The sequence below is a fragment of the Lepidochelys kempii genome, chromosome 19, assembly GCF_965140265.1.
Source record: "Lepidochelys kempii isolate rLepKem1 chromosome 19, rLepKem1.hap2, whole genome shotgun sequence".
NCBI lineage: Eukaryota > Metazoa > Chordata > Testudines > Cheloniidae > Lepidochelys > Lepidochelys kempii.
The window spans coordinates 19,038,449-19,062,533 of NC_133274.1; the positions used below are offsets into that span (position 1 = coordinate 19,038,449).

At 45.7% G+C, this 24,085-nt stretch overlaps 1 protein-coding gene across 2 annotated transcripts in view; it reads right to left on the minus strand.

Moving 5' to 3' along the window:
• The window catches only part of EYA3 (EYA transcriptional coactivator and phosphatase 3), a 140,109-nt gene extending 125,642 nt beyond the window's left edge, over positions 1–14,467 (minus strand). The window contains exon 1 of one of the 2 annotated variants that reach the window (XM_073317485.1): positions 14,228–14,467. The gene's annotated coding sequence lies outside the window, so the exon portion shown is untranslated. The remainder of the gene's footprint in view (positions 1–14,227) is intronic. The other variant, XM_073317489.1, reaches the window with a different exon arrangement.
• Positions 14,468–24,085: the final 9,618 nt, after the last annotated feature.

The window sequence follows — 24,085 nt, forward strand, 5'->3', positions numbered from 1 at the left end:
GGTCTCCCACAGTATTCTTGTCAGCAAGTTAAGGACGTATGGGCTGGATGAATGCACTATAAGGTGGGGAGAAAGCTGGCTAGATTGTCGGGCTCAACGGGTAGTGATCAATGGCTCCATGTCTAGTTGGCAGCCGGTGTCAAGTGGAGTGCCCCAGGGGTCGGTCCTGGGGCCGGTTTTGTTCAATATCTTCATAAATGATCTGGAGGATGGTGTAGATTGCACTCTCAGCAAATTTGCGGATGATACTAAACTGGGAGGAGTGGTAGATACGCTGGAGGGGAGGGATAAGATACAGAAGGACCTAGACAAATTGGAGGATTGGGCCAAAAGAAATCTGATGAGGTTCAATAAGGATAAGTGCAGGGTCCTGCACTTAGGACGGAAGAACCCAATGCACAGCTACAGACTAGGGGCCGAATGGCTAGGCAGCAGTTCTGCGGACAAGGACCTAGGGGTGACAGTGGATGAGAAGCTGGATATGAGTCAGCATCGTGCCCTTGTTGCCAAGAAGGCCAATGGCATTTTGGGATGTATAAGTAGGGGCATAGCGAGCAGATCGAGGGACGTGATCGTTCCCCTCTATTCGACATTGGTGAGGCCTCATCTGGAGTACTGTGTCCAGTTTTGGGCCCCACACTACAAGAAGGATGTGGATAAATTGGAGAGAGTCCAGCGAAGGGCAACAAAAATGATTAGGGGTCTAGAACACATGACTTATGAGGAGAGGCTGAGGGAACTGGGATTGTTTAGTCTGCAGAAGAGAAGAATGAGGGGGGATTTGATAGCTGCTTTCAACTACCTGAAAGGGGGTTCCAAAGAGGATGGATCTAGACTGTTCTCAATGGTAGCAGATGACAGAACGAGGAGTAATGGTCTCAAGTTGCAGTGGGGGAGGTTTAGATTGGATATTAGGAAAACCTTTTTCACTAAGAGGGTGGTGAAACACTGGAATGCGTTACCTAGGGAGGTGGTAGAATCTCCTTCCTTAGAGGTTTTTAAGGTCAGGCTTGACAAAGCCCTGGCTGGGATGATTTAACTGGGAATTGGTCCTGCTTCGAGCAGGGGGTTGGACTACATGACCTTCTGGGGTCCCTTCCAACCCTGATATTCTATGATTCTATGATCCCACTTGGTTAAGGAGGAGAGTGTCTCAATCTCTCTCAAGCAGATTAAGTCAGCAGTGAAAAGACCAGTATAATCCAACTCAGATGATTATACTGGAGAATTTTCAGAGAGGAATTCCTTGTGATGATATGGCATCTAGACTGATAAGAATGATCTTCTAAGGACAAAGCGGTACTGAGTTTTGACCTGATTTTGTGTTTCAGATTATGGTTCTTGAAGGAGAAAGATCTGTGATAGCCTCAGGTATGAGGAACACTGATTCAAGACTTGGCAAGGGGCGGCTTTTGGAAAGTAAATATAGCCGCCTAGCCAAAGAGCAATTTGAGAGCTGTAGTTTACAGCTCCAAGGGTATGGAGAGGCCATCTTCTGTACCCATGTGTTATATCTAGTTTGGGACATCCCCAAGAAAGGATGTAGGCCTGTGCACAATCATTCAAGTCTTCTTTTGAGTTAAAGTTTAAACTATTGAGGTAAAAGATGATGGCTGATCTGAGAAATGGAAAGCCATAATACCGGGTAACCTTTTGGATGTACAGCCTGTAGCTTAGTTACATGGCCGAGCCAGAGAGGCTGATGAGTGAAGACCTTGAGGAGAAGACAAGAGAGCTGGGGAATGAGAACAGGAGTGGAGCACAGCAACTAGACCTCACCCATATTAGCAGTTTGTTACGGCATTGGTGGACATTTTCTTCCCACAGCAGTAACCTTGGCATCAGTCTTGAGTGACAAACTAGTAGGTCTGTGAGTAAGCAATCTGCCGAGTTTGTACAAGTAGCACTGCTTCATGAAGACCTTTCAGCACCTACATTTGGAACAAGGAGATAGATCAGCCACTCAAGGTACCAGAATGGTAAAATGGCATCCCTCTGAAATACTACTGAGATGTACTTCAAAGAAAGGAGCTGCTGGAAGAAGCAAAGACTCCCCTGGCTGCCTCCTAATAAATTAGACCATAACTCCTCCAATAAATTACAAAAAGGGAGAGAGAATTCACAGCAAGACGGAAAGAAAGTGAAAAAAAGGCTCTCCTTAACCTCCTAGTCATAGGGCCCACCAGCAAATGCTATAGATAATGCTCTGGTAAGAAGACCAGTCCTCACTTGCAGCTGCTCAGATTCTTGTCAGAGTGCTGTTCCTGAACATTGCTGGGAAGGTCACTTTTATATATAGGTCTCTAGCTAGTTGGCTTCTGATAATGTCGCTTTTCAAACTTGAATAACACAGGTAATGCATCCGATGAAGTGAGCTGTAGCTCACAAAAGCTTATGCTCAAATAAATTTGTTAGTCTCTTAGGTGCCACAAGTCCTCCTTTTCTTTTTGCGAATACAGACTAACACGACTGCTACTCTGAAACAGGTTTTTAGAAGACCTAATCACTGGATGGGTGTAGCACATGGTATGTACCAGCCTGCCAAGTCTCAGTTTTAACTAAAATTCAGTTTGTTTTTTAGTTGAAAGTAGCAAAGAGGATCACTGAGCTTTAAAAAAAATATTGTTTCTGTCAACTAAAAAAAGACATTTAAGGTGACTTAGGCCTGGTCTACACTAAAAAGTTTTACTGGTAAAACATGCTTTTATTTGGCACATCCTTGTGAGCATCCACACTCAATTTTGAGTCCTACCGGTAAAACCATGACTTTCTGATCAAAGTAAGCCACCTCCCCAAATGACAAAAGCCACCTACCTACCAGCGCTGTTCCACCAATAAAATGCCTGTGTCGACACCGCACTCGTAAAAACAGACTTCCAGCCCTGTCCCACAGTGCCCCTGCCCCACAACAGTGACTGTTCTGGACACAGTTCTGTTCTTTGCTGCTCACTGACTGGAAGCCTTTGCAAATCCCAGTGTTTTTTTAAAATCTTTCTCTTCCTGATAGCCCACCTGGCTCCAACTGAAGATGCAGGAAAGCCGTGTGCTGCTGCCTAATCCAGGAAAGAAATCTTGGTTTCTGTCTGCCTGTGGGGAGAAGAGGCAGTACAAGCCCAGCTGAGGAATACCCTAAGAAATAATCTGGACATTGCAGAGATGATGTCGCAGTTGGGATACAAGAGGGAAAAGCAGTGTGACAGACTGAAAATTTCCTGCAATATCCTGAATGAACTTTATTGAATTAAATTAATCCTTACTGAATTTGTTTTAAACATCTTGGAAGTTCACTGTATTCAAATACAGTTCTGTATGCATTATTGTATGTACTTCCATGTGACAAGTAAATAGGAGAACAACAGGGGCATTTCATTTCAGAAAGGGGAACTACACAAAAATGAGGAAGCTAGTTAAACAGAAATTAAAAGGTACAGTCCCAAAAATGAAATGTATGCAAGCTGCATGGAAACTTTTTAAAAACACCATAACAGAAGCTCAAATTAAATGTATACCCCTTAAAAACATAGTAAGAGGACTAAAAAAGTGCCACCATGGTTAAACCACAAAGTAAAGGAAGCAGTTAGAGGTAAAAGGGCTTCTTTCCTACTGAGGAAAATAGAAAGGAGTATAAACTCTGGCAAGTCAAGTGTAAAGAACAATTAGGTAGGCCACATACAGCAACTAGCCAAAGACTCAAAAAATAACAACAAATTTTTTTTTTTAAATACATCAGAAGCAGGAAGCTTGCTAAACAATCTGTGGGGCCACTGGATGATTGAGGTGCTTAAGGAGCACTCAAGGAAGATAAAGCCACTATGGAGAAATTAAATGAATTATTTGCATCAGTATTCACTGCAGAAGATGGGAGGGAGATTCCTACACCTGAGCCACTCTTTTTAGGTGACAAATCTGAGGAACTGTCCCAGATTGAGTTGTCATTAGGAGGCAGTGTTGGAACAAATTGATAAACAAAACAGTAATAAATCACCAGGACCAGAAGGTATTCATCCAAGAGTTATGAAGGAACTCAAATATGAAATTGTACAACTACTCAATGTGGTATGTAATCTATCATTTAAATCAGCTTCTGTACCAGATGACTGGAGGATAGAATGTGACACCAATTTTTAAAATAACTCTAAAGGCAATCCTGGGAATTACAGGTTGGTAAACCTAATTTCAGTATCAGGCAAATTGGTTGCAACTATAGTAAAGAACAGAATTATCAGAGACACAGATGAACACAATTTGTCAGAGAAGAGTCAACATAGCTATTGTAAAGGGAAATCATGCCTGAGGGTGTCTTTGAGGGTGTCAGTAAACATGTGGACAAGGGTGCTCCAGTGGATATAGCGTACTTGGACTTTCAGAAAGCCTTTGACAGGGTCCCTCACCAAAGGCTCTTAAGCAAAATAAGCAGTCATGGGATAAGAGGGAAGGTCCTCTCCTGGATCAGTAACTGGTTAAAAGATAGAAAACAAAGGGTAGGAATAAATAGCCTGTTTCCAGAAAGGAGAGAGGTAAACAGTGGTGTCCCCCAGGGGTCTGTACTGGTACCAGTGCTGTTCAACATATTCAAAAACAAACAAGATAAATTAATGGAGGACAGGTCCTTCAATGGCTATTAGCCAGGATGGACAGGGATGGTGTCCCTAGTCTCTGTTTGCCAGAAGCTGGGAATGGGCAACAGGGGATGGATCACTTGGTGATTACCAGTTCTGTTCATTCCCTCTGGGGCACCTGGCTTTGGCCACTGTCGGAAGACAGGATACTGAGCTAGATGGACCTTTGGTCTGACCCAGTATGGCCATTCTTATATTCTTATAAACAGTGAGGAAGCAAAGGTTGCAGATGACACAAAATTACTCACGATAGTTAAATCCAAAGCAGAATGCGAAGAGTTACAACGGAATCTCACAAAATTGGATGACTGGGCAACACAATGGCAGATATAATTTAATGCTGATAAATGCAAAACAATGCACATTGAAAAACATAATCCCAAATAGACATACAAAATGATAGAGTCTAAATTAGCTATTACTACTCAAGAAAGAGATCTTGGAATCACTGTGAATAGTTCTCTGAAAACATCTGCTCAATGAGCAGCAGCAGCTAAAAAAGCTAACAGAATGTAAGAAACCATTAGGAAAGGGATAGATAATAACAGGGTGGATAAAAATCAATTATCTTAAAAAAAAATTAAAAATCGGATTTTTTTTAATTTAAATTGGATTTTTTTGATAAAATGCTTGTAGAGGAAAGAACCTATCTAAAAGATAGTTTTAATTAAGATACATTATAGCTCAAAGATCTCATCATGGAATAGGGATGATAAATTCTAATTCTATAGTATGAGACAATATATTCATGTAATGTTTGAGAAAAGTTTTGTAGATGAATTCCAATAGTTCATGGATTAAGGATCGAATCTTATGGGGTTCCAGGGGCTTCTGTATAGATTATTTAGGTTAATCTTTCTATCTACCCAATGGGACTCAGTGCTAAGTTTGGAACAGGGGTGGGCAAACCTTTTGGCCAGAGGGCCACATCTGAGTGGGGAAATTGCATGCAGGGCTGGAGCAGGGGGCTGGGGTGCGGGAGGGAGTGCAGAGGGTGGGAGGGGGTGTGGTGTGCAGGAAGGGGCTCAGGGCAGGGGGTTGAGGTGCAGGAAGGGTGCGGAGTGCGGGAGGGGGCTCAGGGCAGAGGCGCGGGGAGGAGTACCGGTTTGGCCAATGTACATGGCAGAGGGGCATTGGTGGCATATATAACATTAGTAGACATACAGGTGAATGAGCCTCTGATGGTGTGGCTTGTGTGGCTGGTTCTCTGGTAGTGTCACTAGAGTACATATGGGGACAGAGTAGGCAACAACGTTTGCTACAGGGATTGGTTCCTGGGTTAGTGTTTCTGTGGTGTGGTGTGTACTTGCTGGTGAGTATTTGCTTCAGGTTGGGGGGCTGTCTGTCTACTAATGTGATATATGCCATCATGTGCCAGCAATGCCCCACTGCCATGTACATTGGCCAAACTGGACAGTCCCTACCTCAAAGAATAAATGGACACAAATCGGACATCAGGAATGGTAACATACAAAAGCCAGTGGGAGAAAAACTTCAATCTTCCTGGACATTCTATAACAGATTTGAAAGTAGCTATCCTTGAACAAAAAAACTTCAGAAACAGACTTCAAAGAGAAACCGCAAAACTAAAATTCATTTGCAAATTTAACACCATTAATTTGGGCTTGAATAGGGACTGGGAGTGGTTGGCTCATTACAGAAGCAGCTTTGCCTCTCCTGGAATTGACACCGCCTCATCTACATCCACCCTGATCAAATTGGCCCTGTCAACACTGGTTCTCCACTTGTGAAGTAACTCCCTTCTCTTCATGTGTCAGTATATTTACGTCTTGCATCTGTAACTTTCACTCCATGCATGTGAAGAAGTGAGGGTTTTACCCTCAAAAACTTATGCTCAAATAAATCTGTTAGTCTTTAAGGTGCCACCGGACTCCTTGTTGTTTTTGTGGATACAGACTAATATGGCTACCCCCTGATACTTGACAATATGCTGTAAGTTTCTGTATTAAAAATGGATTGCTGCATTGTAGGTGGTGTCACGAGGTGGATGGAAAAGAAGTTTACGTAAGGATAATGCAGTAGTCAAACTGGCCATCACCTCCTTGTGCAGTCTCCTTGCCTCTAGACTCTCCAAACCATCAAAATGCTACTGTTAAAAAAAGAGAGAGGAAAAAAAAGGTACCTTGCCTGATGCTCTGACCAGATCTCGTATATCTAGCTCTGGCTTCCCCATGCCTTTATATCTTTTAAATTTGAGCTCCTGACCTGACCTTTATCTTCAAAGCCCCTCACAATTCAGCACTTCCCACTCAACTGATTTTACCCCTCAAAGCACACAATGAGCCACCTTCCCAGTGTCATCTCCTGGCCTTTTTCCTTGCTGCTGTTCACACCCAGATCACCATGCCTCATCTTCTTTCTCAAGACTCTCCTGCTTAAAACAAACCCCTTCAGTGAGGTCTATAAAACCTTACTCTTGCTCTTATAGTAGAAGTATCCAAGTTACAAACCCCACGAGGAACATGTATGTCTTACTAGCAAAAGTAGATCTTGCTGTAATATTTGTCCTCTTTTTTTCCCCCATCTCCTTATTTATCACCATAATGCATCATCACATTATGTAGTAACCTGGATCGTGATACTACAAGCTGATCTCTAGTGATAGATCTTTATGCTCATTTAGAGCCCCACTGACCTCATCCATCCACATGGACACATGAGTCTGTATGGATTAGCTAGTGGGATCAGGGCTTCAGACTGTTAGTTCCTTGGGCAGGAACATTGTCATTTGTCCAGACGTGCACTAACCACAGTGGTACTAAATAAAAATTAGCAGTCTCTGCCACTAACCCTAGAGTTTATGGGCTTAGGAGAAGAGAGTTCCCTTAAGCAGTCTCTCCCCACCATAAAGATCTGTTATAGCAAAGCTTGACACTATCTCAAACCATCTCATGTATCTCTGACTTCCTAATATTGTAACCTTACACCCTGATTTGGGATATTAAAGAGGCAGTCATCTTAAGTATCATTTTTACAAGTTTGCAAAGATTAAAACTGAAAATGTTAAAAATCTAATTAGCTTTACACCTTTAATGTCATTTACTTTTTCCATTTCTCTCAGGTGGGAGACTGAAAGTAGTTTTTAGTCAAGTTCACATTCAAATTCTCCTGCACTAGCCTAGCACTGCAAAGCATGGGGAAAAAAATCTATTGGTATCAGGTTGAATTTTTCCAAATATTAATTCAGGGGCAATTTTGACTTGCCAATATCTATGTACTGTATACATTTCTAGCACACCTCAATACCCAAGGAGAACAACATTTTGGGACCACTTTATTTTAATGATTAGATTTGTCTACCAAATGAAAACCTTCCAATCTGCTTTACCCAGCCTTCTTGTCTGTCTTTGGATCCTGACCCAGATCAAGCTCACCATAAATCCAGGACAGTCATCAGCTGTTTGTGGGGCCCGCTATTTACACCAACAAGCTCAGTCTGTGGCACATGAAAGCTAATAAACAGTATGTTAGCTTATCATGGAGATCCTTCCACAAATCCTATTAACACACATTCTGTAAAATACGGATACTTTTTTATATACAGCCCAATTCAAAGTTATCCTATAATTAGACACTTAAAGGTTTAAAATGCTTACAAATGGTAAATGAATGAGGACTGAGAATTATGGTCAGCCAATATCTAGGACTTGCTACAGTCAGTACCACAAAGTGCAAAACAGACAATTCTAGGCTGATGGGCCAGTGACCACTTCGAAGTCCAATTTCACATAAAGTTTAAACCATCTAAGCCACAAATGAGTGCTCACTCCTAAGATTTTAAGTGATAAGAAGCATTAAAGTTTAATTAAAAATTTGTGAAAATATACTAAGCAATCAGACTCACATCACAAGTAGCACAACGGGTATTCACAATTACATGATTTTAAGGAAAGGAAAGGCCACAGCTACATGATGTCAGCAGAACAGCAAACTTTTCTCCCCTAGCCAAAATTAGGATTCCTGTGCAGCTACAGAAAGAAGTCACCACCCTAAACCTGGAAATCCTGGGCGGCCCATCATTTCAGGCGTTGGCACCCTGACATCAGGATTCTCTGGCTATGTAGACTCCCTCCTCAGGCCCTACGCTACCAGCACTCCCAGCTATCTTCGAGACACAACTGACTTCCTGAGGAAACTACAATCCATCAGTGATCTTCCTGATAACACCATCCTGGCCACTATGGATGTAGAAGCCCTCTACACCAACATTCCACACAAAGATGGACTACAAGCCATCAAGAACACTATCCCCGATAATATCCCCGATAATCAGTAGGTTATCTCAAGTGCTTATATACAAATGCACAAAGCCTTGGAAACAAGCAGGGAGAACTGGAGGTCCCGGTGATGTCAAGGAATTATGACGTGATTGGAATAACAGAGACTTGGTGGGATAACTCACATGACTGGAGTACAGTCATGGATGGTTATAAACTGTTCAGGAAGGACAGGTAGGGCAGAAAAGGTGGGGGAGTAGCACTGTATGTAAGGGAGCAGTATGACTGCTCAGAGCTCTGGTAAGAAACTGCAGAAAAACCTGAGTGTCTCTGGATTAAGTTTAGAAGTGTGAGCAACAGGAGTGATGTAGTGGTGGGAGTCTGCTATAGACCACTGGACCAGGGGGATGAGTGGATGAGGCTTTCTTCCGGCAACTCGCAGAAGCTACTAAATCGCACGCCCTGGTTCTCATGGGTGACTTTAATTTTCCTGATATCTGCTGGGAGAGCAATACAGCGGTGCATAGACAATCAAGGAAGTTTTTGGAAAACGTAGGGGACAATTTCCTGGTGCAAGTGCTAGAGGAGCCAACTAGGGGGGGAACTTTTCTTGACCTGCTGCTCACAAACCGGGAAGAATTAGTGGGGGAAGCAAACGTGGATGGGAATTTGGGAGGCAGTGACCATGAGTTGGCTGAGTTCAGGATCCTGACACAGGGAAGAAAGGTAAGCAGCAGGACACGGACCATGGACTTCAGGAAAGCAGACTTCGACTCCCTCAGGGAACAGATGGGTAGGATCCCCTGGGGGACTAACATGAAGGGGAAAGGAGTCCGGGAGAGCTGGCTGTATTTCAAGGAATCCCTGTTGAGGTTACAGGGACAAACCATCCCGATGTGTCGAAAGAATAGTAAATATGGCAGGCGACCAGCTTGGCTTAACGGTGAAATCCTAGCGGATCTTAAACATAAAAAAGAAGCTTACAAGAAGTGGAAGGTTGGACATATGACCAGGGAAGAGTATAAAAATATTGCTCAGGCATGTAGGAATGAAATCAGGAGGGCCAAATCGCACCTGGAGCTGCAGCTAGCAAGAGATGTCAAGAGTAACAAGAAGGGTTTCTTCAGGTATGTTGGCAACAAGAAGAAAGTCAAGGAAAGTGTGGGCCCCTTACTGAATGAGGGAGGCAACCTCGTGACAGAGGATGTGGAAAAAGCTAATGTACTCAATGCTTTTTTTGCCTCTGTCTTCACTAACAAGGTCAGCTCCCAGACTGCTGCGCTGGGCATCACAGCATGGGGAGTAGATGGCCAGCCCTCTGTGGAGAAAGAGGTGGTTAGGGACTATTTAGAAAAGCTGGACGTGCACAAGTCCATGGGGCCGGACAAGTTGCATCCGAGAGTGCTAAAGGAATTGGCGGTTGTGACTGCAGAGCCATTGGCCATTATCTTTGAAAACTCGTGGCGAATGGGGGAAGTCCCAGATGACTGGAAAAAGGCTAATGTAGTGCCAATCTTTAAAAAAGGGAAGGAGGAGGATCCTGGGAACTACAGGCCAGTCAGCCTCACTTCAGTCCCCGGAAACATCATGGAGCAGGTCCTCAAAGAATCAATCCTGAAGCACTTACATGAGAGGAAAGTGATCAGGAACAGTCAGCATGGATTCACCAAGGGAAGGTCATGCCTGACTAATCTAATCGCCTTCTATGATGAGATTACTGGTTCTGTGGATGAAGGGAAAGCAGTGGATGTATTGTTTCTTGACTTTAGCAAAGCTTTTGACACGGTCTCCCACAGTATTCTTGTCAGCAAGTTAAAGAAGTATGGGCTGGATGAATGCACTATAAGGTGGGGAGAAAGTTGGCTAGATTGTCGGGCTCAACGGGTAGTGATCAATGGCTCCACGTCTAGTTGGCAGCCGGTGTCAAGTGGAGTGCCCCAGGGGTCGGTCCTGGGGCCGGTTTTGTTCAATATCTTCATAAATGATCTGGAGGATGGTGTGGATTGCACTCTCAGCAAATTTGCGGATGATACTAAACTAGGAGGAGTGGTAGATACGCTGGAGGGGAGGGATAAGATACAGAAGGACCTAGACAAATTGGAGGATTGGGCCAAAAGAAATCTGATGAGGTTCAATAAGGATAAGTGCAGAGTCCTGCACTTAAGATGGAAGAACCCAATGCACCGCTACAGACTAGGGACCGAATGGCTAGGCAGCAGTTCTGCAGAAAAGGACCTAGGGGTTACAGTGGACAAGAAGCTGGATATGAGTCAACAGCGTGCCCTTGTTGACAAGAAGGCCAATGGCATTTTGGAATGTATAAGTAGGGGCATAGCTAGCAGATCAAGGGACGTGATCGTCCCCCTCTATTCGACATTGGTGAGGCCTCATCTACAGTACTGTGTCCAGTTTTGGGCCCCACATTATAAGAAGGATGTGGATAAATTGGAGAGAGTCCAGCAAAGGGCAACAAAAATGATTAGGGGTCTGGAACACATGACTTATGAGGAGAGGCTGAGGGAACTGGGATTGTTTAGTCTGCAGAAGAGAAGAATGAGGGGGGATTTGATAGCTGCTTTCAACTACCTGAGAGGTGGTTCCAGAGAGGATGGTTCTAGACTATTCTCAGTGGTAGAAGAGGACAGGACAAGGAGTAATGGTCTCAAGTTGCAGTGGGGGAGGTTTAGGTTGGATATTAGGAAAAACTTTTTCACTAGGAGGGTGGTAAAACACTGGAATGTGTTACCTAGGTAGGTGGTAGAATCTCCTTCCTTAGAAGTTTTTAAGGTCAGGCTTGACAAAGCCCTGGCTGGGATGATTTAATTGGGGATTGGTCCTGCTTTGAGCAGGGGGGTTGGACTAAATGACCTCCTGAGGTCCCTTCCAACCCTGATATTCTATGATTCTATGAATGTCACGGCTAACCTGGTGCCTGAACTTTGTCCTTACCCATAACTATTTTACATTTGGGGACAATGTATAGCTTCAAATCAGCGGCACTGCTATGGGTACCCACATGGCCCCACAGTATGCCAACATTTTTATGGCTGACTTAGAACAACGCTTCCTCAGCTCTCGTCCCCTAACGCCCCTACTCTACTTGCACTATATTGATGACATCTTCATCATCTGCACCCATGGAAAAGAAGACGTCGAGGAATTCCACCATGATTTCAGCAATTTCCATCCCACCATCAACCTCAGCCTGGTCCAGTCCACACAAGAGATCCACTTCCTGGACATTACAGTGCTAATAAACGATGGTCACATAAACACCACCCTATACCGGAAACATACTGACCGCTATTCCTACCTACATGCCTCCAGCTTTCACCCTGACCACACCACACGATCCATCGTCTACAGCCAACCTCTGCGATACAACCGCATTTGCTCCAACCCCTCAGACAGAGACACCTACAAGATCTCTATCAAGCACTCTTACAACTACAATACCCACCTGTGGAAGTGAAGAAACAGATTGATAGAGCCAGAAGAGTTTCCAGAAGCCACTTACTACAGGACAGGCCCAACAAAGAAAATAACAGAACGCCACTAGCCGTCACCTTAGCCCCCAACTAAAACCCCTCCAACGCATTATTAAGGATCTACAACTTATCTTGAAGGATGACACAACACTCTCTCAAATCTTGGGAGACAGGCCAGTCTTTGCCTACAGACAGCCCCCCAACCTGAAGCAAATGCTTCCCAGCAAGCACACACCACACAACAGAACCACTAACCCAGGAACTTATCCTTGCAACAAAGACCGTTGCCAACTGTGCCCACATATCTATTCAGGGGACACCATCACAAGGCCTAATAACATCAGCCACACTATCAGAGGCTCGTTCACCTGCACATCCACCAATGTGATATATGCCATCATGTGCCAGCAATGCCCCTCTGCCATGTACATTGGTCAAACTGGACAGTCTCTACGTAAAAGAATAAATGGACATAAATCAGCTGTCAAGAATTATAACATTCATAAACCAGTCGAAGAACACTTCAGTCTCTCTGGTCACGCGATTACAGACATGAAAGTTGCGATATTACAACAGAAAAACCTCAAATCCAGACTCCAGCGAGAGACTGTTGAATTGGAATTCATTTGCAAATTGGATACTATTAACTTAGGCTTGAATAGAGACTGGGAGTTTCTAACTCATTATGAATGGCAACCTATTTCCCCTTGTTTTTTCCTACCCGCCCCCCCCCCCGCCCCAGACGTTCTTCTTAAACCCTGGATTTGTGCTGGAAATGGCCCGCCTTGATTATCATACACATTGTAAGGAGAGTGATCACTTTAAATAAGCTATTACCAACAGGAGAGTGGGTTTGTGGGGGGAGAGAAAACCTTTTGTAGTGGTAAACACCCATTTTTTCATGGTTTGTGTGTATAAAAAGATCTTCAGTACTTTCCACAGGATGCATCCAATGAAGTGAGCTGTAGCTCACGAAAGCTCATGCTCAAATAAATTGGTTAGTCTCTAAGGTGCCACAAGTACTCCTTTTCTTTTTGCAAAGACAGACTAACACAGCTGTTACTCTGAAACCTGTCATAATGGGAGGTGGTGGAATCTCCTTCCTTAGAAGTTTTTAAGATCAGGCTTGACAAAGCCCTGGCTGGGATGATTTAATTGGGGATGGGTCCTGCTTTTGAGCAGGGGGTTGGACTAGATGACCTCCTGAGGTCCCTTCCAACCCTGATATTCTATGATTCAGAAGAGAAGAGTGAATTAAAACCCCTCTAATTTTACAACATTCTTTTTGAGGCGGCCTGGCCAGCACAGCACAGCGAAGGTGCAGCTCTCATTTGTATCATAGCATTGCGCTTTGTCTTGAGGACTCCCTCCCATTCTTATGTGCCCGAACATCTCGCTGTTCCTTTCTCCGCTCGCTGCACACAGAGAAGAGGGGCTCGCTGAGCGGCCCCCCAGGACGCGCTGTCTTGCTCGGAACCACCGGGAACGGGCTCTGCGCGGAGCCCCGACCACGCGTCGCCCCACGGCTCACGCTCGGCAGCCTTCCACGCGGCAGGAGCCGCGCTCGCCGCTCGGGCGCAAGCGAGGTCGCGGTTTCCAGAGGCGACTGGGGCTGGGCGGAAGGACTCAGCAGGGAGACGGCTCGGCCGCCCGGCGCGCTCGGGGGCTGCGCCCTCCCCAGCCAGCCCTGAGGCAGCCCAGGGGCCGCAAGCCCGCAGCCGCCACGCCCGCCCCGGCGCGGCCCCAGGAGCCCCACCCCCGGGCCCCGCAGCCGAGGCCGGGCGGGGCCCCGCGGGGGGGCCGGGCGCGCGTGGGCCTCTCCCGGCGGGGCCCTGGGTCTCGCGGGAAGGCGCTTGCAGGGGCCAGCGGAGCAGCCTCTCACCGTGGGGCGGCAGCTCGGGAGCCGGCAGCGGCAGCGCGTCCCGCGGGGGGCATGGCAGCGGGTCGAGACAAGCCGCCCTCAGCTCGAAGCCCAGTCAGGGCGGCGTGACCCGGAAGCAGAACCCCGATCGGCCGGAAGTGACGCTGGGGCGGCCGGCTCGGCTGTCCCGCTGGTTCGCTCCTCGTCCTGGGCTCGGGCGCGGGCCGGGCCCGGCCCCTGCGTTCCCCTCGGCGGCGCCGGGCGCTGGGGAGCGCGGGCAGCCGGGTCGGTTGAGCCCCGCCCGCCGCAGGTGCCGCCCGGCCACGAGGGGTCACCCGGGAGCTGCTCGGCCCCGGCTCTCGCTGCCAGGGCCCGGCCGGGGGCCCCGCCTGGGACAGACCGTGCCGCGGGGGGTCGCTCTGGGCTGGGGCCTGGGCCGCGGCTCCGGGGTGCAGGCCCCAGGCGGCGCTTACCTCAGGTGGCTGCCGGGAGCCGCGGCATGTCCCTTACAGCGAGCCGGAGAAGGGGCCCCAGGCACTGCCCCTGGAGCTCCCATTGGCTGCGGGTGCCGGCCAATGGGGCGCCGCTTGTGGTGGGGGCAGTGTGCAGCGCGGAGCCCCCTGGTTGTCCCTCCACGTAGGAGCCGGACGGGGACCACGTTGCTGCTCCCAGGAGCGCTTGGAGCGGCCCCGGCCCTGTTCCCCAGGCGCAATGCCAGAGCCGGGCAAGGCCCAGACCCTGCTCCGCAGCAGGAGACTGAGGCAGGGGTGAAATAGCTGGCGGGCCGAATGCGGCCCGCGGGCTGTAGTCTGCCCACCCCTGCTCTGGCGTGTCCTGAAGTGCAGTGAAACAGCCAGGACGCGTGGAGGAGGCTTGCGATTGCCAAGGTGGCGAGCACCGCGGCTGCCTGACGCGAAGGTTCGCTTACTCTACTGGTAGCTGAGCACCCAAGCTAGGCATGACACAGGAACAAGTGAAGGTGTGACCCATGCCTGCGGGAGTTTACAGGGTGAGATCCTGATCGTGCAATGGGATCGCCAAGGGCTGGTGTTCGACTTTCTGGGGTCAGCAGCCGAAGCCCAAGACCAAGCCTCACCGTCTGGAGCTGAAGACTGTGCCCCATTGTATGAGGCCAAAGCTGAGGCCTGAGTCTCACCAGACGGGTCCGAAACCTAAGGACTTCATCCCTTAGTGGCAGGGCTCAGGTCACAGGCCCCCTGCCGGGGGCTGAAAGCCCTTTGGCTTTGGTTCCCCCGCCCAGAGCAGTGGAGCTTGGGCTTTGCTGCCGCCGCCACCCCCACCAGCACCACCCCCGTTTTGTCAGAAAGGGGTCAGGTGAAGGGGTAGAGTTTGAGAATCCCTGAACTAGAGTAATAAAAAGGAGTTTGCAGTGCTGTTGTTGCTATGTTGGTCCCAGGGTAAGAGAAACAAGGTGAGAGAGGAAATATATTTTATTGGACCAGCTTCTGTTGGTGGAAGGGACAGGCCTTCAAACAACACAGAGCTGCACTGACCTGAGGAAGAGCTGTGTGTAGCTTGAAAGCTTCTTCCCACCAACAGAAGTTGGTCCAATAAAAGATCACCCACCTTGTCTCTAATTAAAAAGGGGGTGGCAGAGGGAGAGAAGGGAAAATAGGTAGGACAATGGTTGCAGTAATAAGATCATACAGGTACTCTGCTATTTTACCTTTTTTTTTTCTTTTTTTTTTAAACTTGTACTCTCAAGCCAAAGTGAATGTTAGGAGGGATGTGAAGGAAGGGGAGAGAGATGGCATGGCAGTTAGGTTTGGAAACTAATTACAGGTGTAATGAGCAGCATATAAGAAAGTCCAGAGGAGGGGAAGGAGGAAATTAAATGAAGATGAGAAATTCTCCATTTATTTTTCATATTGCTCCTGAATGCATTGCTATATTTTCAGCTTTTGATTATCATCCAAAAAAGTTCTGCATATAATTAAACTTTCTAAATAATTTTCTCTGCTTCAAAAAAGCAAAACATATCTCAGAAGTGTTGTGAGGCCTGTTTATAAAACACTTTGAGAACCATGGATGGAAGGCACCATAGAAGAGTAGAGTATTTTATTTTCATGATGTGTGGCATTCAAGTGGACTTTGTTAGAAATTAGAGAACATACTTGATAGCCTTAATACTTGTCAGGCTTTTTTTAAATTTCACATTACAATATTCACTGTGTTTATATTGCATTTAGGAACCCTTCAAATTTTTTAATACCTGTACATTCCCTTTGACTTGACTATATAACCAAGTTGCAAGTCTCTAAAGCATACTAGATTTTGCAGACTGTTCAACTTTTTAAGACTATTCAGGTTGCCTGTTCTACTGAGTGAAAGTATCCACAGATCTTAAGGGAAGGTGCACTGAGTTGGGAACTTTACAGACTGCTGTTTGTATTTCTGTGCACTTCATAGCCCAGATGACAGACCAAGACTTCAATCCTAGAAGGTAGTCAAGTGGTAGCCACCCCATTTTACAAATCGCCAGAGAGGTTGCAGTTGGGAATAGAACTCTAGGAATAGGTTTCTAACATGATAGACCCTATCTTTATCTGCTGATCTACACTGCCTGTCAGACTAAATGTGCCAAACCTATGTGTTTTCTTTATCCTATTGCTAGCGACTAGATCACACTTCCTTCCCAGAGCCAGGGATAGAACTGCAGTTCTAACTGCCAATATTCTGCCTAGCAAATAGGTCTGTGAATTACTCTCTGTATGTGTCAAGACTCCCTCTACGGCAGGGGTTCCCAAATGGTGGTACGTGTACTCCTGGGAGTATGTGAGACATATCTGGGGGCTATGTGGGAGAAATTGTGTAATGGTGGATTTTATTTATTAATTTTATTTATTGTATTTTCATAATAAACTACACAGATGAAACTTTAAAACTCCATGGGAATTTGTTATATAAATATGGTAGCTAATTTACTTCAAGCTTTACCAATGAGATTATAGAGATGCTGAGGTACAGAGCCATTGCCTCCAGTCACTGTACAGCACGGATTCAATTGTCCAGCAACTGTCCAGTCTAACTGAGCTCAGAAACAGGGTTTTTTTTTCTCAGTTGTGTACATTGCACTATAACTATATCTGTACGTAACAGTGAAATATGGACAGATGGCTAAAGACAGGTAGTGTTAAGAAGAACACACAAAGTCTCAGTGATGAGGCAGGCAGCTGAATGTGGAAGGGGGTACATGGGGAGCTGGTAGATCTCAAAGGGAGTACGCAATAAGAAAAGTTTGGGAACCTCTCCTCTAGAGTCCGGTCCACAGAAAAGGTAGTAATGTTCCTATGGCTCAAATACTTCAGATCTGTGCTAGGAATCTGAAGTTGCTGGGTGGAGGGGTCTTTATGAAAAGGGAAATAAGGACAACCCGGGGAATTACAGACAGTCAGTTTAACTTCTGTACCCAGAAAGATAATGGAGCAAATAAATAAGCAATCTATTTGCAGACACCTAGAAGATAATAAGGTGATAAGTAACAGTCAGCATGGATTTGTCAAGAACAAATTGTGTCAAACCAACCGGATAGCTTTCTTTGACAGGGGGTAACAAGCCTTGTGGATGGGGGGAAGTGGAAAATGTAGTATATCTTGACTTTACTAAGGCTTTTGATACTGTTTCACATGACCTTCTTATAAACAAACTAGGGAAATACAACCTAGATGGAGCTGCTATAAGGTGGATGCATAACTGGTTGCAAAATCATTCCCAGAGAGTAGTTATCAGTGGTTCACAGTCATACGGGAAGGGAATAACGAGTGGGGTCCTGCAGGGATCGGTTCGGGGTCCAGTTCTGTTCAATATCTTCATAAATGATTTAGATAAATGGCAAACTTATAAAGTTTGTGGACATTACCAAGCTGGGAGGGGTTGCAAGTGCTTTGGAGGATAGGATTAAAATTAAAAATGATCTGGACAAACTGGAGAAATGGGCTGAAGTAAATAGGATGAAGTTCAGTAAGGACAAATACAAAGTACTCCACTTAGGAGGGAACAATCACTTGCATACATACAAAATGGGAAATGTCTACCTAGGAAGGAGTACTGCGGAAAGGGATCTGGGGGTCATAGTGGATCACAATCTAAATATGAGTCAACAGTGTAATGCTGTTGCAAAAAAAGCAAACATCATTCTGGGATGTATTAGCAGGAGTATTGTAAGCAAGACACGAGACGTAATTCTTCCGCTCTACTCCGCACTGATTGGATCTCACCTGGAGTATTGTGTCCAGTTCTGGGCACCACATTTCAGGAAAGATGTGGACAAATTGGAGAAAGTCCAGAGAAGAGCAACAAAAATGATTAAAGGTCTGGAAAACATGACCTATGAGGGAAGATTGAAAAATTGGGTTTGTTTAGTCTGGAGAAGAGATGACTGAGAGGGGACATGATAACAGTTTTCAAGTACATAAAAGGTTGTTACAAGGAGGAGGGAGAAAAATTGTTCTTCTTAACCTCTGCGGATAGGACAAGAAGCAATGGGCTTAAATTGCAGTAAGGGCGGTTTAGTTTGGACTTTAGGAAAAACATTCTAACTGTCAGGGTGTTTAAGCACTGGAATAAATTGCCTAGGGAGGTTGTGGAATCTTCATCATTGGGGATTTTTAAGAGCAGGTTGGACAAACTCCTGTCAGGATGGTCTAGATAATACTTAGTCCTGCCTTGAGTGCAGGGGACTGGACTAGATGACCCTTCGAGGTCCCTTCCAGTTCTATGATTCTATGATTGCCTAGGAGATTATTTGGAATTTTTTTGTTTTTTGTTTTTTTAATGATATTCACACAATGAGAACACAGCCTTTAAAATGGTTAAACATAGTCTGTCAGTTATGGTTTTAGAGAGACACCGTGGATGAGATAATATCTTTTATTGAACCAACTTCTACAGTAGAAGCTCAGAGTTACAAACAACTTGTGAATGGGATGAACGGACATTTTTGTAACTCTGAACAAAACTTTCAAAAGTTTAACGTGCAGCAGCAGAAAACAAACTAACACCCCCACCCTCCATTTCTCTGAGATGATCGCTTTACCCCTCCCCCCACCGCGTGGCTGGTATCAGGGAAGATCCCTGCTAGCCAAACGCAAACAGCTCAGCGCCGATGCTCCCACCCCGCCACTGCGTGGCTAACTGCGGGGAGGATTTCTTTTCAGCCACAGGCAAACAGCCCAGTAGGAATGGCCACCTCTGAATGTCCCCTTAATTAAATTCCCCTATTTCAACCAGGTTGCCATGAACCATATCACTCTCCTGAGGATAACACAGAGAGATAAAGAACGGATGTTGCTTGAATGCCAGCAAACACCGAGACCATACGCTGTCAGGCTTTGTCATGCAATGATAGCAGATTACTTGCTACTAGCATGGTGTGGTAAAGTGTCCTACCATGGAGGACGGAATAAGGTTGCTCTCCCCAGAAACCTTCTGCAAAGGCTTTTAGAGTACCTCCAGGAGAGCTTCATGGAGATGTCCCTGGAGGATTTCAGCTCCATCCCCAGATATGTTAACCGAATTTTCCAGTAGCTGTACTGGCCACGAATGCATCACAAGTCCTCGGGGCTACTTAATCATTAAAAAACGCTTGCTTTTATAACATATATTTTAAAAGGTACACTCACCAGAGGTCCCTTCTCCGGCTTCATTGGGTTGGGAGGGTATTTCAGTCAGGGTGATAAAAAGATCCTGGCTGTCAGGGAGAATGGTGTGTTGTGTGCTCTCCTCAAGCTCGTCATGCTCCTCCTCCTCATCTTCCCCATCCGCAAAATCCTCAGGCATGGCGGAGAGTATCCCATCCTCGGAGTCCATGGACAGGAGTGGGGTAGTGGTGGCGGCCCCCCCTAGAATTGCATGCAGCTCAGCGTAGAAGCAGCATGTCTGGGGCTCTGTCCCGGAGCGTCCGTTTGAGTCTTTGGTTTTCTGGTACTCTTTTCTGAGCTTAAATTTCACACAGCACTGTGTTGTGTCCCTGCTATAGCCTCTGTCCCTCATGGCCTTGGAGATTTTTTGAAATGTTTTGGCATTTCGTCTTTTGGAACGTAGTTCTGATAGTATGGATTCCTCTCCCCATACAGTGATCAGATCCAGTACCGCCCATTCGGTCCATGCTGGAGCTGTTTTTTGATTCTGGGACTGCATGGTCACCTGTGCTGATGAGCTCGCCTGTCCAAACAGGAAATGAGATTCAAAAGTTCCCGGGGCTTTTCCTGTACACGTGGCCAGTGAATCTGAGTTCAGAGTGCTGTCCAGAGTGGTAACAATGGTGCACTGTGGGATAGCTCCCAGAGGCCAATACCTTTGAATTGTGTCTACACTAACCCTAATTCAAAATCGCGATGTCAATTTCAGGGCTAATCCCCTCATTGGGGAGGAGTACAGAAATCTGTTTTAAGAGCCCTTTATATCGAAAAAAATGGCTTCGTTTTGTGGACGGGTGCAGGGTTAATTCGATTTAACTACGAATCGTATTAATCGTAATAATTAACTACGAATTATTACCTGCTGCTAAATCCAACATAAACTCGTAGTGTAGACCAGGCCTTGGAGTTATTTGGAGAAGGATTGGATAATACCGGTACATTCCTTGGTAAATTGTGATATGGGGTCTTCTTTGAATTCTTTATAGTAGGTGGTGTCAGAGAGTTGTCAGTTGGCTTTGTTAACGTAGTCGTCACGGTTGAGGACTACAATGGCACCCCCTTTGTCTACTGATTTAATCACTATTTGGTGTTTGCACTTCAGGGACTGTATTGCTGTCCTTTCAGCGGTGAAGAGATTGTGCTGATGTGATGTGATAAGGATTTCGCAGTAATAGAATCATAGAATATCAGGGTTGGAAGGGACCTCAGGAGGTCATCTAGTCCAACCCCCTGCTCGAAGCAGGACCAATCCCCAATTAAATCATCCCAGCCAGGGCTTTGTCAAGCCTGACCTTAAAAACTTCTAAGAAAGGAGATTCTACCACCTCTCTAGGTAACGCATTCCAGTGTTTCACCACCCTCCTAGTGAAAAAGTTTTTCCTAATATCCAACCTAAACCTCCCCCACTGCAACTTGAGACCATTACTCCTTGTCCTGTCATCTTCTACCACTGAGAATAGTCTAGAACCATCCTCTTTGGAACCATCTCTCAGGTAGTTGAAAGCAGCTATCAAATCCCCCCTCATTCTCCTCTTCTGCAGACTAAACAATCCCAGTTCCCTCAGCCTCTCCTCATAAATCATGTGTTCCAGACCCCTAATCATTTTTGTTGCCCTTCGCTGGACTCTCTCCAATTTTTCCACATCCTTCTTGTAGAGTGGGGGCCAAAGCTGGACACAGTACTCCAGATGAGGCCTCACCAATGTCGAATAGAGGGGAATGATCACGTCCCTCGATCTGCTGGCTATGCCCCTACTTATACATCCCAAAATGCCATTGGCCTTCTTGTCAACAAGGGCATACTGTTGACTCATATCCAGCTTCTCGTCCTCTGTAACCCCTAGGTCCTTTTCCGCAGAACTGCTGCCTAGCCATTCGGTCCCTAGTCTGTAGCGGTGCATTGGATTCTTCCATCCTAAGTGCAGGACTCTGCACTTGTCCTTGTTGAACCTCATCAGATTTCTTTTGGCCCAATCGTCCAATTTGTCTAGGTCCCTCCGTATCCTATCCCTACCTGCCACCGTATCTACCACTCCTCCTAGTTTAGTATCATCCACAAATTTGTGGAGAGTGCAATCCACACCATCCTCCAGATCATTTATGAAGATATTGACCAAAACCGGCCCCAGGACTGACCTTGGGGCACTCCACTTGGGACCAGCTGCCATCTAGACATGGAGCCATTGATCACTACCCATTGAGCCCGACAATCTAGCCAACTTTCTCCCCACCTTATAGTGCATTCATCCAGCCCATACTTCTTTAACTTGCTGACAAGAATACTGTGGGAGACCGTGTCGAAAGCTTTGCTAGAGTCAAGAATCAACACGTCCACTGCTTTCCCTTCATCCACAGAACCAGTAATCTCATCACAGAAGGCGATTAGATTAGTCTGGCATGACCTTCCCTTGGTGAATCCATGCTGACTGTTCTTGATCGCTTTCCTCAATTTTTTCCTGAGACAATCAATGTAATTATTAAGATTGTGGTTTCAACCATTGTGGCTGTCCAGTCAGATGATTATTTTTTCTTATGACCGTATATGAGGACGTGGTAACTGTGGGTGGTGTTATCATTCTTGTGCAAGAATTCTTTGAGGCGGAGTTTGTGGAAGAATTCTTCTAATTCTCCACATTAGTGTGGTATCAGGTATGATGCTGTATGGAATATGCGGGTCACTTTACAAGAGTGTTGATACCAATATTGGTAAAATAGCATATCTGGTCAGATTCCTTGCAATGTAAGGTATAGGTATCTGAAAATGTTATGATTTGAAGAGTATGATAATCTTGTTTATATGTTTGTATCACGTTTATATTACAGATATATTGCTGAACTTGTGCTGTGTTTCTGGCTGACACCTCCTGACAAAATGGCATCAGCACTAAGCCTGCCTGATGGCCCATTAAGGGACATCAACTGTACAATGAACTGATTGAAAGGGCCAGCGACTACATCTTATGACTTAGCAAGGCATCCCTAAGGCCTTTCAATGCCATGTCCTATGAGTTTGTGTTTGGAACAAAGGAAGTACCAGCCACATGTCAAAAGGACTATGAAGTGCAGCTGCATCATCTCCATTTTCTCTTTATTCCTGCTTCTTACCCATGAAGGAACTTTGCTACAAGCTGAAGCTCTGAACAAAGGACTGAATGACCCATCCAAGCTGTGGATATATTTCAGAGGGACTTTCAAGCCAGCAAACTGACCATTACCGCTAAAAACCTGATACTTGGACTTTGAATCTTTGTATGTATGTGACCACTTTACCATTTAACAACGGTCTTCTTGTTCTTTCTTTTTGCTTTATAATAAACCTTTCATTTTAGATGCTAAAGGATTCGCTGGCAATGTGGTATTTTGGGTAAGATCCAACCTAATACTGACCTGGCAATGTGGGGCTTTGGGGTCAGAAGAACATTTTGTATAGCGAGCAGAGTTTTAAAATAACTTCTCACTGTACTGGACCTAGATGCTGACTGGGAGCCAGAGAACTGGAATGCACTAAGGGGGCTGTGTGATTCCTTTTCTGTTGCTTCTTGATAACCAGTGTAGGGATCAGAAGCACAGTTTGTGACTGGTTGGGGAGTTTAACTTCAGTGTTACTCACAAGACTGGTGGGTATCTGCTCTTCCTTTTGCAGCCTGCCCTGACTTTGGCATTTCTAGTAAGGGTTGCCCCAGGCACACTGGGTCACATCGGGTTTTGTGGTGTAGCAGAAGTTCAGTCCTTTGGGGAGTACAAATAATTCAGCTCCAATTACCAGTAGTTATGACATTCCCCAGGGTATAAGCTGGACTGTTGGACAGCTGTGTCTCCTCAACTCTCCAACTGGGGTGCCTTTTACAGTGCTTCGCTGTGAGAACCACTCCTAGTCTGTATACACACAGCCTCTAGTATGCAAAATCACTCCCAGCTGAATTATGAGTGCTTTTAGCCATCCACTCCTGAATTATATTGCAGTGACACCAGCAAATTTCCAGTTCCAGATATGCCCTGCCCAGCTCTTGCCTTCTGTGCAGTGCAAGCTCATAGAAAGTCTGTCACTTCGTTATAAAAAATCATATGCACAAACCCTGTGATCTTAAACAGAGGTTCCAGACGCTTCAATCCAAACACACCCTGGTTTAGATTAAAAAAAATAAAAGGAGTTTACTAATTACAGAAAGATCGCTTTTAAGTGATTAGAAGTAATGAGGCATAAAAGTCAGAATTGGTT